We start from the raw sequence: 15,547 nt of genomic DNA on the forward strand, positions 1-15,547 counted from the left end.
CACTGTGAGTTAATCACCCTTGTACCCCCGGTGCCTGGCAGAGTCCCTGGCACATACATTGTATTGAATCAAAGTTGTCTAACTTGCTTTATTTATAGCTTCGTAGGTAAGTAAAAATTTTAAATGAGATTTAAATTGAGATGCAATTTAGGGGAACCTGCTAGAACTGTTTCTCAATTTTATCCTGGACCAACTAAAATATACATTTTACATAATATTTATTATACACTCATGTAACTGAAACCAGATGTTCAGGAAACACCTTGCTGTGTGTGATGTCCTCTGATAAGTTCTATTGCATTATGTTTCATTCATTTAAAATAATGCTGGTGCAACCCGCTGAAATGATTTTAGGATTCTTTAATGGGTTTTAAACCTGCAGTTTAAGAGATACCTCTCAAGAAGGCAAGCTCCATGAGTACAGGAACTTGATCATGTTCACTTCTGTATTGCTAGTTCTTAGCACATAATAGGTGTTCAATACATATTTCTTGAATGAGAGAAAGAATGGAGTTGCTTTCCCATGGGTCACATTTAAGAACAGGACAAAGGGAAAAGCATTACATATTCCTTGCTACATTTTAGCTCATCAAGTATTTGAGTGATCTAAGTACAATATAATACAATACACTAAGCAACATGGAGGGTACAGAATTAAGTAAGACTTTGTCTCAGATCTCATGCAGTTTTAGAACCCAATCCAGGAGCATAGTCAGGTACAAATAGGCCTTCTTAAAAGGAGTTTCAGGGTTTTACTAACATTTTTATTTCACACAACTAAATTAAGTGCCTGATACGAGAGATTTTCCAGAACATGGTTTTCTGGTGTAGATGTGGTTCAGGACCAAGAATTGGCAGTACCCTGCCCCATCTACTTATCATCACTAGTAGAGTCAAACAGTGGATTATATAAAATAGGGTTAGTCTTAAAAATATTCAAGGGGCATTCGGTTCACTGTTGATTTGACTTTTAAAAATCTATTCTCCTTTAAATAACTTAATTCACAGTCATCCTGTGTCTAGCTTGTTGTGGGTCTTAGAAATTAGATCCTTTGGTAAACATAATAATTTGTTTTTGAAAATTAGTTTGTGTAGTTAATAAAGAGGAGGAACCTTTAGCTCTGTACAAAATACATGTCACCACATTTTCCTTGGTTTTTAGATTATCATGTCAGTATGTAATTAGGCATATTCACACTCATGAGATCAGGACAGTGCTTAGGAGCTTTTTAAGACTCAGAGTACAGTTCTTAAGAAGGCCAGTCTTAGGCTAACTTTAAATTTTATCATCAAAACTGAGACCACAGAGTAAAAGAGGGTGCAGGCTTAATAGTTATATTGAAGCAAACGTAAACTGGGACTGTCCCAGCAAACAAGGAAGTTTGACTAGGCTAGCTTTTGTGCATATGTTTATGTTTGGCTACACTGTCTCAAAAAGAGAAAAAAATTTTTTTTACAGAACATTTATGAAACTTGAAACACTATTAACTAAAAAATGACTGACAAATCTTTCATAATCAGGAGAGATTATGTACTCTAAAAAATTGAGGCTTAATACCTACTGTTATCAACAATTTATAAATAACTTTGTAATGAAAATGTTTTTGTTACATAAAGATTTTTTTTTCTAAGACATAGAAAGTCGGCCATGTGCTTATTAGATAATATTTTCAGGTAGTGAAAAGATTGGACATTTTCTTAGAAATAATTATGATGGAATAGAATCTATATATTTCTTATAGTATAAGGCAAATTAACAGACATAGCACTGGATATTCATGATTTCATCTAAAAAAGATACTAGAAAATCTCAGTTCATTCAGTGAGTTATTGTCTCTCTGCTTTATGACTAGCATTAAATATGATTTACTGTCAATATTAGATAGCATTTGCTGTAAGGTTATCTTGGGCTAAATCCAGTGGTACCAGAAAGACCTCATAAGGTAGTTTAACAGTGTGAACATCAAGGACAGTTTTATATGAGATGGCACTATAATAATTATCCCACAATCTCTACTAGTCACAGTTTATTTTGGAATTTTAACTCAGTAATTGAAATGCCTTGTCCTAAACACCTTTTTTTGGGAATTAAGTAAAATGCTTACTTTTAATCCAGTGAACACTGGTTCTAGTTTATAGGGGAAACAGTCATACTTTATACTTAGATCATTTAATACTGCCTTCTAAGGAAGTCAGACCCAGGCTCTAAGTGTTTATATTAAGTGTTTTAAGTTCCAGACTAGGGAGATAGCATTTATCATTGCTGTTGCTTTCAAACAGGAAGCATAACATTTTATTAAATGAATAAAGCAAATCACTGACTGAAATGAAGTTTAATGAAAGTTCTCTATCAGAAGAAGAACTTAACATTTTAATATATGACTATAAAATAGTACAGTCAGTTCACTTCTGTAAGCAATGCTTTAAAATAATAAATAGAAATATTTAGGCCAATTTTTGCATTGAAGCAAGATTGAGCTCAAAAGTTAACTATAGTTATTTATGTATTTATTGCCTTCCCACATATTTCAAGATGATAACTTTTCTGTGAATGGTTTCGAAACTCTTACCTTTTTATATTAATACTTTGGAATGCTTTGATAAGCCTTCTACACTTCAGTGACACTGGCTGGTATCAGAGGAGGTAAAGCGTGTATTAGTGGTCCTTCCTTGGCCCTCTTCTCTTTACTTACTTGCCACCTCCATGGACTTAGGAAGTATAAGACTGTAAGGTCCTAGCACCAAAGTGAGATGGGTTCTCCAGCCCTTTGCTCATGCCCTTCATGAATCTATAAGAATCCTATAAAACCACTGCCTTATTTACAGAGACCTTTTACTCAGATCTGTACTTTTCAAGAATATAAATAATTGCTTATAGGAGTCTTAGAGTCAAATTAACTCTGCTATTGTTTGCTACTCAGTTTAGTGAGTCACTGCTCTTGGTAATTTGACATCAACTCCCAAAGATTCTTGAAAATTCTGAAAATTAACAGATAGCCAGAACCAATCTGCTTATTTACACGTGCATACGACCCTTTACCAATGTGTAGAACAGAGTATTAGGGAAGGATCATATTATCAATATATGTGTTTGCTACTACTAATGCTTAATGTTTACTATAGGTCAAGCACTGTTCTAAGTACTTTATACATACTAATTTATTAATCCTCATAATAGTCCTCTGTGGAAGATACTATTTATTATCTCCATTTTATAAATAAGGACAGAGAGGATAAATATCTTTACCCAGGTCACACAACTAGTAAATAATGAAGTCAGAATTTGAACCAAGGTGTTCTGGCTCCAGGATCTGAATTGGAATCAAACACTTTTTGAGACATATTGGGTATCTTTAAAAGTTATCAAATATCAGTGTGGGACAGGGATAGATTGGGAGTTTGGGATTGACATGTACACACTACTATATTTAAAATAGATAACCAACAAGGACCTGCTGTATAGCGCAGGGAACTCAGCTCAATATTCTATAATAACCTAAATGGGAAAAGAATTTGAAAAAGAATGGATACTTGTATGGGTATAACTGAATCACTTTGCTGTACACCTGTAACTAACACATCATTGTTAATCAACTATACTCCAATATAAAATTTTTAAAAATTTTAAAATAAAACTTAAAAAAACTTTTTTAAAGTTACCAAATATCTATGAAGAAAACAAGGCAAAGAACCCCCATCTCCTGACACTCAGCCCAGTGTCTTTCCACTATAGTTCAAATGCTTCAGCGTTGTTCGTTGTAATGCTTGGATCAACCGTTTTCTATCCAAGCAATAAACTCTGAAGTAAATTCAAAGATAATAGAAGCAATACTCTTGTGATCCAGACTGGAACACAGGAACGTTGTGGGCTTTCCTGTTTGATCCTAAGGGAAAGATAGCCTTAGATTAAGCTAACCAAATGGTTTAGTAGGTGGTTGACATGGACATGTTGTGGTAACTCTGCCGTTGTTTCGTGGTTCGAGAGATACTATTTTGTGGTAGCAGCTGGCTGGTTTACTGTTTTCCTTTCGTATGCTGGGAAAAGTTTGAGAAGAATCAAACTGTAAACTTTCAAATGAAAACATCTGATTTTTCATATAATCCTTGAGAGATTGTATAGTTGTCAGCATTGGGTAAACTTGAATGTATAGTTTCCTTTAGTGGATCTGCCCCTAGTGTTCCATTTCACTCCTGCCTCACACAGCATGGCCCTGTGTGGTAAGCTTTCTCTGCAGGGCTGGCCCCAGTGTCATTATATATACCTCTTCATCCCAGCTTCTGCAGTTGTCTCAGAGCAATAGTTCAACTAGTCTCCTGAATACTGGTTGTACTCTTAGACTTGGACAAACTCTAGCAATAAAAGTGGTCTTTTCCCAATTCAAATAAAAAGCTAAGCCTTTAAATAAAATTGTCCTGTATTATCCATGTTTCCCAAGTATATAATTTCAAACTTTTGGCATCTGCTGCTATTTAGACAACAAAATCAATGAAGACATACCCAACAAAAATTAACAGAAATCTTGCTAACATCCAGTCATATCTAATTCAGCAGCTTGGTTTGTTTGTTTTTCATGGATACATGTTCTTGGCTGTGATTTCATGTTGCATATTTATATCTTCTGTTAGAAAATATCAATGTTTTATCGTTCTACAAAAGCATGAATTTCCACATAGCAAGTTTAAGAAGCTCTTTTGAGCTTTGTAGGGAGATTTTAATTCCAGAGATGCCATGTGAAACGTTTTGACAGTGGTAAATAATTTTTTAAAGTAATGACAAAGGACGGAAAACAAGTTAGAGGAGCATTGAGAAACACTATTAATTTAAAAAATCTTAAACTATGAGAGGATAGTAATTGCATGAATAACTATCAACAGCAAATCATTGTAGGAGAGTTTCACAACTGAAATCATTCAGTAAAAGACTCAGTCCTCATACACAGCCGGCTCTCCGTATCCGCAGATGCAGGGGTCTGACTGTACCACACCATTTCAAATAAGGGACTTGAGAATCTGGGGGGGTTCTGGAACCAATCCCCCGTGGGTGCCATGGGACTGCTGTACTTTTTCTGCTTGTTTACAGTTATATCATTAAATCTCCACTTAAAGTAGGCATCATCCATATTGTCTGCATAGCCTTGGCAGGACTTTGAGGCAGAAGGACTAGATAAGGCTTGCTGACCTTGAATTAAACACCTGTCTTCCACAGGCAGCCTGCCCAGTTTTTAAAGAGTGAGCCTTCCAGGCGTGTTCTCTGATAACAGAGCTAGGAAGCCCTAACAGAAACAAGAACACTTAGAGAGAGACTTCTCTGGTGGTGCAGTGGTTAAGAATCTGCCTGCCAATGCAGGGGACATGGGTTCGAGCCCTGGTCCGGGAAGATCCCACATGCCGCGGAGCAACTAAGCCCGTGTGCCACAACTACTGAGCCCGCGCACCACAACTACTGAAGCCCGCACACCTAGAGCCCGTGTGCCGCAACAAGAGAAGCTACTGCAATGAGAAACCTGCACACCACAATGAAGAGTAGCCCCTGCTCACCGCAACTAGAGAAAGCCTGCATGCAGCAACGAAGACCCAATGCAGCCAAAAATAAATAAATAAATTTATTTTAAAAAAAAAAAAAAAGAACATTTAGAGAGCATCTCTGTGGAAGGCTTACCCTCTTTGGAGTCCATTCAGAAAAAAAACTCATACCAAAGAAAAACATCTCATTTACTTCATAAAATTTATTCAGTAATGTGCTGCTGTTTATATATGAGCGGTGGTTGACCAGAACATGTATATTTAGAGCATATTTTTTTCCTGGGTTTTTTTTTTTTTTCAGTCTCGCTGCGTGGCTTGCGGGATCTCAGTTCCCTGACCAGCGATTGAACCCAGGCCCTTGGCAGTGAAAGTGCAGAGTCCTAACGACTGGACCGCCAGGGAATTCCCTTTTTTTTTTCTGTTCTTGATATGTTATTTGTTTATAGTCTGTTTTCTGCATGTTTTTGAAGGCAGCTATCTGGAATTAGGAATGCGGTCTGTAATTTGAGAAATAATTGAAGTTTTTGATTGGAGATAAGTATCTGCGGGAAACTTTGTCCTTGGAGGATTCGTGATATTTATAGAATAGTTTTTGTTTAGGTTTGCCAACTGTGAAATTATATACTCTTCTACCCTTTGGTACAAGTTAGTAGATCCTTTACTTCTATTCCTAGCATTTTTTAAACAGTTTTATTGAGGTATAGTTCACATACCATATAGTTCACCCTTTGTATACAATTCAGTGGATTTTGGTGTATTCAGAGTTTTACAACCATAATTGCATTCAATATTAGACATTTTTCATCACCCCAGAAAGAAACCCCATACCCATTGGCAGTCACTCCCCATTTCCCTGCAAACCTCCCAGTCATAAGTAGCCACTAATCTATTTTCTATCTGTATAAATTCACCTATTCTAGGCATTTCATATAAATGGAATTATATACTTTGTGGTCTTTTATGATTGACTTATTTCACCTAGCATAATGTTATCAAGGTTCATTCATTTGCTGCATGCATCAGTACTTCTTTCCTTTTTTTTGAGAAATAATACTACATTTTATAGATATACCACACTGTATTTATCCATTCATCATTTGAGGGACATTTGGGTTGTTTCCACTTTTTGGCTATAGTGAGTAATACTACTGTGAACATTGAGACAAGTTTTCGTATGACTATATATTTTCATTTCTCTTGAGTATAAACCCAGGAGTGAAATTGTGGGTCATATAGTAACTCTAGGCTTAATATTTTTTTGAGAAACTGCCAAATTTTTCCAAGACTGCTGTACCATTTTACATATATACTATGGAATATTACTTAGCCATTAAAAAGAATGAAATAATGCCATTTGCAGCAACACGGTGGACCTGGAGATTATCATACTAAGTGAAGTAAGTCAGACAGAGAAAGACAAATATCATATGATATAGCTTATATGGAATCTAAAAAAAAATTGATACAAATGAAATTATTTACAAAATAGACTTACAGACTTAGAGAACAAACTTATGGTTACCAGGGGGAAGGGTGGGGGGAGAAGATAGATTGGGAGTTTGGGATTGACATGTACACGCTGCTATGTTTAAAATAGATAACCAACAAGGACCTACTGTATAGCACAGGGAACACTGCTCAATATTCTGTAATAACCTAAATGGGAAAAGAATTTGAAAAAGAATAGATGCATGTATATGTATAACTGAATCACTTTGCTGTACACTTGAAACTAACACAATATTGTTAAGCAACTATACTCCAATATAAAATAAAAAATTTTTTAAACTAAAAATAATAAAATAAACAAAACTGCTGTACCATTTTAAAATCCCATCATCGGTGTATGAGGATTCCAGTTCCTCTGCATCCTTGTCAACACTTGTTATATCTGTCTTTTTGAATTTAGTAATCTGAGTGGGTGTGAAATGCATCTAATGGTAGTTTTTATTTGTCTGTCTTCTTTAGAGAAACACCTATTTAGATCCTTTGCCCATTTTTTAATTGGGTTATTTGTGGTGTTCTTGATTTCTAAGAGTTCTTTATATATTCTGGACATACATCCCTTATCAAATTTCTCCTAGTCTGTGGGTTGCTTTTTCACTTTACTTATGGTGTCTTTTGAATCATGAAAGGTTTTAATTTTTATGAAGTCCAATTTATTTTTTTCTTTTGTTGCTTGTATATTTGGTGTCACAACTAAGAAACCATTGCCTAATTTAAGATCATGAAGATATACTTTTGTTTTCTTCTAAGAGTTTTATAGTTTTAGCTTTTACATTTAGGTCTTTGATTCATTTCGAGTTAATCTTTGTATATGGTGTGAGGTAGGAGTCCCACTTCATTTAGTTGCATGTGAATGTCCAGTTGTCACGTCCCATTTCTTGAAAATACTGTTTATTTCCCCCTTTGAATTGTCTTGGCACCCTTGTTGAAAATCAGTTGACCATAAATGTAAGGGTTTCTTTCTGAACTGAATTCTATTCCATTGGTCTGTATGTCTGTCTTTATGCCAGTTACACAGTGTGTTGATTACTGTAGCCCTGTACTAAGTTTTGAAATCAGGAAGTGTGAGTATTCCAACTTTTTCAAGATTGTCTTGGCTATTATGGGTCTCTTGAATTTCCAGCATTAGCTTGTCAATTTCTGCAGAAAAGGCAGCTGAGATTTGGATAAGGATAGCAGTGAATCAGGTCAATTCAGAGAGTACTGCAGTCCTAACAATATTAAGTTTTCTAATCTGTGAGCATGGAATGTCTTTCCATTTATTTAGGTCTTTAAATTCTTTCGGTGATGTTCATAGTTTTCACTTACAAAGTTATGTAGTTCTTTGTTAAATTTATCCCTAAATATTTTTTAATGCAACTGTAAAGAGAATTGTTTTCCTAATTTCATTTTTGTATTGTTTACTGCTACTATATAGAATTACAGTTGATGTTTGTATATTAATCTTGTACCCAGCAACCTTACTGAACTTGTTTATTATTATTGGTTTTAGTATTTTTTTAGTGGATTACTTATGATTTCCTATATACAAGATCATGTCATTTGCAAATAGAGATAATTTTACTTCTTCTCCAATCTGAATGTCTTTTATTTCTTTTTCTTCTCTGTTTACCTTGGCTAGAATCTCCAGTACAGTGTTTCATAGAAGTGGCAAGAGCAGATATCCTTGTTTTGTTCCTGATCTTAAAGGGAAAGCATTAAGTCTTTCACCATTAAGTATGATGTGAGCTGTGAGTTTTTCATAGATGCCCTTTATCAAGTTGGGGAAGTTTCCTTATATTCCTAGTTTGTTGAGTGTTTTGATCATGAAAAAGTGTTGTATTTTGTGGATTTTGTCCTTTACTCTAGTGCTATGGTATATTACATTAATTGATTTTGGGAGATGTTAAATCCATTTTGCATTCCTGGAATAAATACCATTTGGTCGTGGTGTATAATCCTTTTTATATGTTGCTAAATTCAATTTGCTGGTATTTTGTTGAGGATTTTTGAGTTGGTATTCATAAGAGATTGATCTGTAGTTTCCTTATGATGTCTTTGTCTGGTTTTGGTGTCAAATTAATGCTGGCCTCATAGAATGATTTGGGAAGAGACCCTTTTTCTTCTTTTGAGCAGTTTTTGAAGAATTAGTATTCTTGTTTAAATATTTGGTAGAATTCACCAAAATCATCTGGTTGTAGGCTTTTCTTTGAGGGTAGTTTTAAAATTGCTAATTCATTCTCTTTTCTTTCATTCCCATTCTGTAGATCTATTCAGATTTTCTGTCTCTTCTTGATTCAGTTTTGGTACTTTGTGTCTTTCCAGGAATTTATCCATTTCATCTCAGTTATCTAATCTGTTAGTATACAGTTGCTTATAGTATTCTTTATAATCATTTTGTTTCTGTTAGTTCAGTAGCGATATCTAGTAATAGATATCTAACTAGTAAATAGTTGCTTTAATCTAGAAAATAAATTAACTCTTAACATTTGGGGCCCTTTCTAAGGACAGAAGATACGAAGAACATGAAAAGCAAAGAACTATTGAGTCCCTCATTGTTATTGCTAACAGTGAATAAGCAACATCAGCGTTAATTCCTGCCTGGCACAGAATATTGAGACAGAGCCTTTAGGAAACAAATAATGTTAAGAGCGGGTAACTTCTGCTTTTTAATACTGTTCAAAGGAATATCTCTGGGTTAAGAAATCCTTTTCCTAGCAGCTTGCCGGCTGCCTAAACCTTGAGCAGAAACACTTTACCTGATTGCCCAACTTTCCATCTGAGAGTAGAGGTAACATTACCACTTGCAAAGCCTGTCAGGTATTCATTTTTCATTGCAGTGTCTCAGCAATTCTTTAGAAACCTTATATAGGTCAGATCTCATTATAGTAAACTCCAAAGAACTGACCAGATTTTTAGATGGTACATTTCTCTCTCATATTTAAGTTTCTCTCATTTTATAGATTTTCCAGTTTATGAAATGTGTCAAAACATAACCTTTTATATGTAGAATGTAAAGTCTTGAATGCAGGGAAATTTCAGACTAAAGTATGTATATACGTACACACACACACACACACACACACACACACACACACACACACACACACACACACACACACACACACACACACACCAGGCAACATACAGAAATTGGAAGAGATTTTTTGATTTTTTTCAACTGTGCAGCAGCAGAGAATAAAAGATTTCTGAGTCCAGGATCCCCACTCTGACAAGTACACTCCCATCCTAACCCTTTCTTAACTCTTTGGCTAAAAATAAGTGTGCAGATTTTTTTTTTAATCCATGAAAGACTTTAGATTCCCGTTATGGAAATTTATTATAAAAGCACTTTCAGAAGGCTGTTTACTGGTCAACAAAAGATAAAGTGTTAAAATTAAGTGATACTAGGCATTAAATGGAAATAAATGTTCAATTTATTAAGAGTTTAAAACCTTTTGATTATTGCAGACAACAATTTTGTATCTGTCTCTTTTTTAAAATACTCTATATTTTGAAAGAGAAGTGCTCACACTGTAAAAAGAGAACAAGTAACTTTAAGTAGGAGCAGTCTGCATCCAGAACAAAAGCCTGTTGGTGTCATTGTTAAGGAAATCAGTTAGTAGATCAAGTTATTGGTTGTAAACAGTATAAGCAATGAGATTTCTCAATTGGAAGAGACAATTTAAGTCCTAGAAGTTGGCTGCCAAGGAAACCACTGACTGCAGTAGCCAAGATATAGAAGCAACCTAAATGTCCATCAATGGATGAATGGATAAAGAAGATGTGGTGTGTATGTATATATGTATATATGTGTGTGTGTGTGTGTGTATATATATACAATATATATATTGTATATATATAAATACACACACACATTGGAATATTACTCAGCCATTAAAAAAAGAATGAAATCTTGCCATTTGCAGCAACGTAAATAGTTCTGGAGGGTATTATGCTAAGTGAAATAAGTCAGAGAAAAACAAATTCCATATGATTTCACTTATATGTAGAATCTGAAATAAAAAAACAAAAACAAATGAACAAACAAGACAGAACAGAAACAAACTCATAGATAGTAGTTGCCATAGGAGGGTGGGGTGGGAAGATAGATGAAATAGGTGAAGGGGGATTAAGAGATACAGACTTCCAGCTATAAAATAATGAAGTCTTGGGGCTGTGATGTCCACATAGGGAATATAATCAATAAGATTGTAATGACTTGGTATGGTGATGGATGGTAGCTGGTCTTATTGTGGTGATCATTTCATAACATATAAAAATATTGAATCACTGTGTTGTATACCTGAAGCTAATATAACATTCTATGTTAATTATAACTCAGTTTTTTAAAAAAGACTAGCAGAATTTTTATGCAGACTAGCATGATCAGCTTGTGGTATTTTCTACTCTCTTTCTGTAAAAGGCAGGGGAGAAAGGAGGAGGATAGCAGGAAACTTGGAAAGGCATCTTTTCTGTCAGAAGGAGACGAGGAGTAGATTGTTCTCTTTGGTTCCCCCTAACTTTTTATTTTGAAAATGTTTAAATCTTCAAAAAAAGTGAAAGAAGAGTACGTTTTATATACTCTTCACCTAGATTCACCAGTTTTTAACCATATTTGTTTTCTTTTACCCTCTTCTACACACACGCACACAGAAAATGTCACAACCATTATAACATTTCATTTCTAAATACTTCAACATGTATTTCCTAAGAATACATTGTCTACTTAACCACGGTACTATTTACCACACCCAAGAAGTTTTCAGTTGGTACAATAATTTATCTAATGAACAGTCCATATTAATATTTACCCCAATTCCCCCAATAATGTCTTTGGCTTTTTGTTCTTTTTTAAATCTAGGATCCAGTCAGGGCTCCTTCGTTGTTTATATTGATAGTTATCGTGTCCTTTTAATCTTCCTTAAAGAATAGCCGCCCTTCTTTTGACTTTAATGTCATTGTTTTTTAAAAGACGAGGCTACTTTTCTTATAGGATATCCCACAATCCAGACTTATCTGATTTTTCCTTATGATTATATTCTGTTTAATATATTTGACAAGAAAACTAACAAAGGAAATGCTTTCTATTTCATCACATCAGGAGGCACATAACATCAGTTTGTCCAACTGTTGATGACACTCAGTTTAATCACTTGGATAAGATGATACCATAATTTTCCATTGCTAAGGTATCTTTTCTCCTTATAATTTAGGACAATGTGGGGTTGATACTTTAAGACCATGGGAACATTGTTCTCCAGCAACCTTCTCCCAATGGTTTTAGCATCCATGATCCTTGCCTGCATCAGCTGGAGGTGCAAAACTATTTAATTCTGCCTTTACTTCATACTTATTAGGTGACTTTCCTCTGTAAAAAGAGCTTTCTCTCCTTTCACTTTTTGTTTTTCTGTTCTGTTTTGTTTGGGGGTTTTGGGGGGTTTTTTTGGTATTACTATGGACTCAGATTATTTGTTATTCAATATGCTGTAGTCCATTATTGTCGTTATTCTTTTTGATATTCAGATTTTCCCAGAGTTGACCAATGAAAGCACCATCAAACCAGCCTCTGTATCATTTTGCCATGTCTCCATTTTTCTTTTCCTTTTGTTCTCCTAACATATCCTAGAAATTACTCCCTATCAGTTTCTCGAGAATATCCCCCTTCTTTTTATGGCTTTGTAATATTCCAAATATTGTTTATCATAGTTTATTCAACCACTACCTTATAGGTGCACATTTAAGTTGTTACCAGTATTTTGCTAATACAGATAATGCTGCTGCTTGTGTTTTATATATATGCAGCCTATTCTTTTAAGATAGTATAAATGTTCAAATAAATTGAAACCTGTTAAGCTAAGAGAATATAGTATTTTACTTTAACATTTTTCTAATTATAAAAGTTGGTAATACACATAATTCAGAAAATTCAGAAAACAATCCTGAAATGTATGGAGTTAAAAGTGAAAGTATTCCTTTACACACCTGTATTCCCACCCCTGGGCTATATCTACTCCCCTCCCCCAAACTGTTAACAGTTTGATCTGTAATGCTTCAAACTTTCTTTTGTTGTAATTGGTCGTGGTTTTATTTTTCCATATTTAGCATGTAAACGTACACTCAGGGCCAATTTATTTAACTTACAAAAATGTGATCTTGCTACAGATAATGTATTATGACCTGGTGTTTTTACTTTATGTGTCTTAGATATCTTCTTATGCCCTTACGTATTGAGTTAACTCATTTATTTCAGTAGCTGTATGATAGTTCATAATATGGATTTACCATTGTTTATGTAGCCATTTTCCTATCGATATTTAGATTGTTTCCAGTTTTTCAGTGCTATAGACAGCTGCAGTCAATACCCTGGAACACGTCTCTGCCTATGTTCAAGCATTTCTGTAGGCTAGATTCCAGGAGGTGGAATGGTTAATTAATTGTCGTTGATTCACATTTCTGCAGTATCTTCCTGACATCCTCACCAACACTAAGTATTAGCAATATTTTGCATACTTGCCAATCCAATGAATAAAAAAAAAAAAAAAACAGTAGGGAATTCCCTGGTGGTCCAGTGGTTAAGACTCCGCACTCTCACTGCCTAGGGCCTGGGTTCAATCCCTGGTCAGGGGACTAAGATCCCGCAAGCTGAGTGGCCAAAAAAAATGAATGGTAACTTATTGTTTTAATTAGCATTTTTCTGTTTACTAGGGAGATCTGTTTACTAGTCCATGTTTGTTAGCCACTGATTTCTTCTATGATTGCTCACTTTTGTCTGTGGGAGTTATTTTTTTTTAGTGGAGTTTTTGTATATAGTATCCCTTGCTGTCTGAACTTTTGCTGCCCAAATTCTGGAATTAAATAGATTTGGATAAATGTTTTGAGAAATCCCTTACTATATGTACCCTCACTACTGTCCATCCAAAATCAAATTGATTCAGATAAAAAGGTGTCACTCACCTTCCTAACTTACCATCTAAATTCAGACTGTCCAAAATCAGGAATCAAATAGGATGAGATAGAGAGGAAGACTTGTATTCTCATACTAATCTTAGTGTTAACAACTTTTTTCTCCCTGTGTATTGTTATCTTTTGTTCTTGTTTGTGTAGTTTTACACAATAAAAAGTTGTAAATGTTTATGTTAAATATCTGTTGTTTTCCTCTATACTAGGTTTTGCTTTACTTAGGTTGGCTTTTCCCATCTAAGATTTTTTTTTTCTTTATTTTTAAAACTTATTACAGAATACTGAGCAGAGTTCCCTGTGCTATACAGTAGGTCCCTGTTGGTTATCTCTTTTAAATATAGCAGTGTATACATGTCAGTCCCAAACTCCCAGTCTGTCCTTTCCCCCTGGGAACCATAAGTTCATTCTCTTAAGTCTGTGAGTCTGTTTCTGTTTTGTAGATAAGTTCATTTTAAGATTTTTTTTAATCTATTTTATTTTCTTCTATACGATTATTTTTAGAGACACTGAAATTTTTAGGTGTGTGAAATATATTTTTATGCATAGTCAATTTTATCAACACATTTATAATAACTTATTCTTTATCGTTAATTTTAAATACTACCTTTTTCATATGCCAGATTCTTATGTATACAAGGATGTTCCTGCAACAGTACCATACTGTTTTAATGATTATTTTGATATCTAGATGAGACAGTCCCTTGTTCTTTTTTAAATGTTTCTTGTTTATTATTGTTTAATTTTTCTTCCAGTAACATATTAGGGGGAAAAATCTCCCATATCATTTATGCTTCCTCCAGCAGTGTAAGAGAATGTGCATTTTCCCAGGTCTGGGAGAAACTGGCTGGGGGTCTGAAGCCAAGGTTAAGACTTGAATAAACCTAGAAAAATTAAAATCAAATCATCTACCCTCTAACCTGGGAGAAATCAAATAGGTTTGTAACACTGTTAAGTGTTACCTGTTTGTTTAGCGTTAACTCCTTTACCTTCTAGGTGTAACCCTCTCCCTTCCACGCTAACCCCTTTCACAGTCATCTCACAGAATTTCACATCACATTACTTGTGTACATCCACTTCCCTCTACCTGGCATTTCTTCTCATTCCCCACCACCTCCCCCCAGCAACCTCACTTTACCCTCCATATTTTCTGTGTGGGGAAATCTCATTTGTTCCTAAAAACTCAGTTCAGATATTGCCTTTTCTGGGAAGTTTTTCTTCATGCCAACAGTAAGAAGATTGTTCTAATCTTTGTACCTCATATTATTTATTCCTAATATTATCATTATCAAACTTTGAGCTGAATCAGGGCATATATGCCAAATGCTTTTGAAAAAGAATAAAATATCCCTGTCTTCAGGGAGCATACCAGAGAATGAAAGGGAACACTTAAGATAGAAGAAAAATAGGTATGAACACAGATATTATATGTGATTCTTTAAAAAGTCACTAACAGGAGAGCTTTTATATCACTTTTTTCCCCAACCTAACCAGGTTTAGATATTATGGCTTATGTGCTAAGCCTTAGATAAGGTGCTTATACACAAACTGAGACTTTCATTTGAATTCCATATGGGAT

The 15,547-nt window shown here is 34.6% G+C and overlaps 1 protein-coding gene across 3 annotated transcripts in view; it reads left to right on the forward strand.

Annotated features, from left to right (window-relative positions):
• Window positions 1-15,547, forward strand: part of DESI2 (desumoylating isopeptidase 2) — a 41,596-nt gene that overhangs the window by 11,593 nt on the left and 14,456 nt on the right. The gene's annotated exons all lie outside the window — the stretch shown is intronic.

This window comes from Eschrichtius robustus, chromosome 3 (assembly GCF_028021215.1).
Source record: "Eschrichtius robustus isolate mEscRob2 chromosome 3, mEscRob2.pri, whole genome shotgun sequence".
NCBI classification, from domain to species: Eukaryota; Metazoa; Chordata; class Mammalia; order Artiodactyla; family Eschrichtiidae; genus Eschrichtius; species Eschrichtius robustus.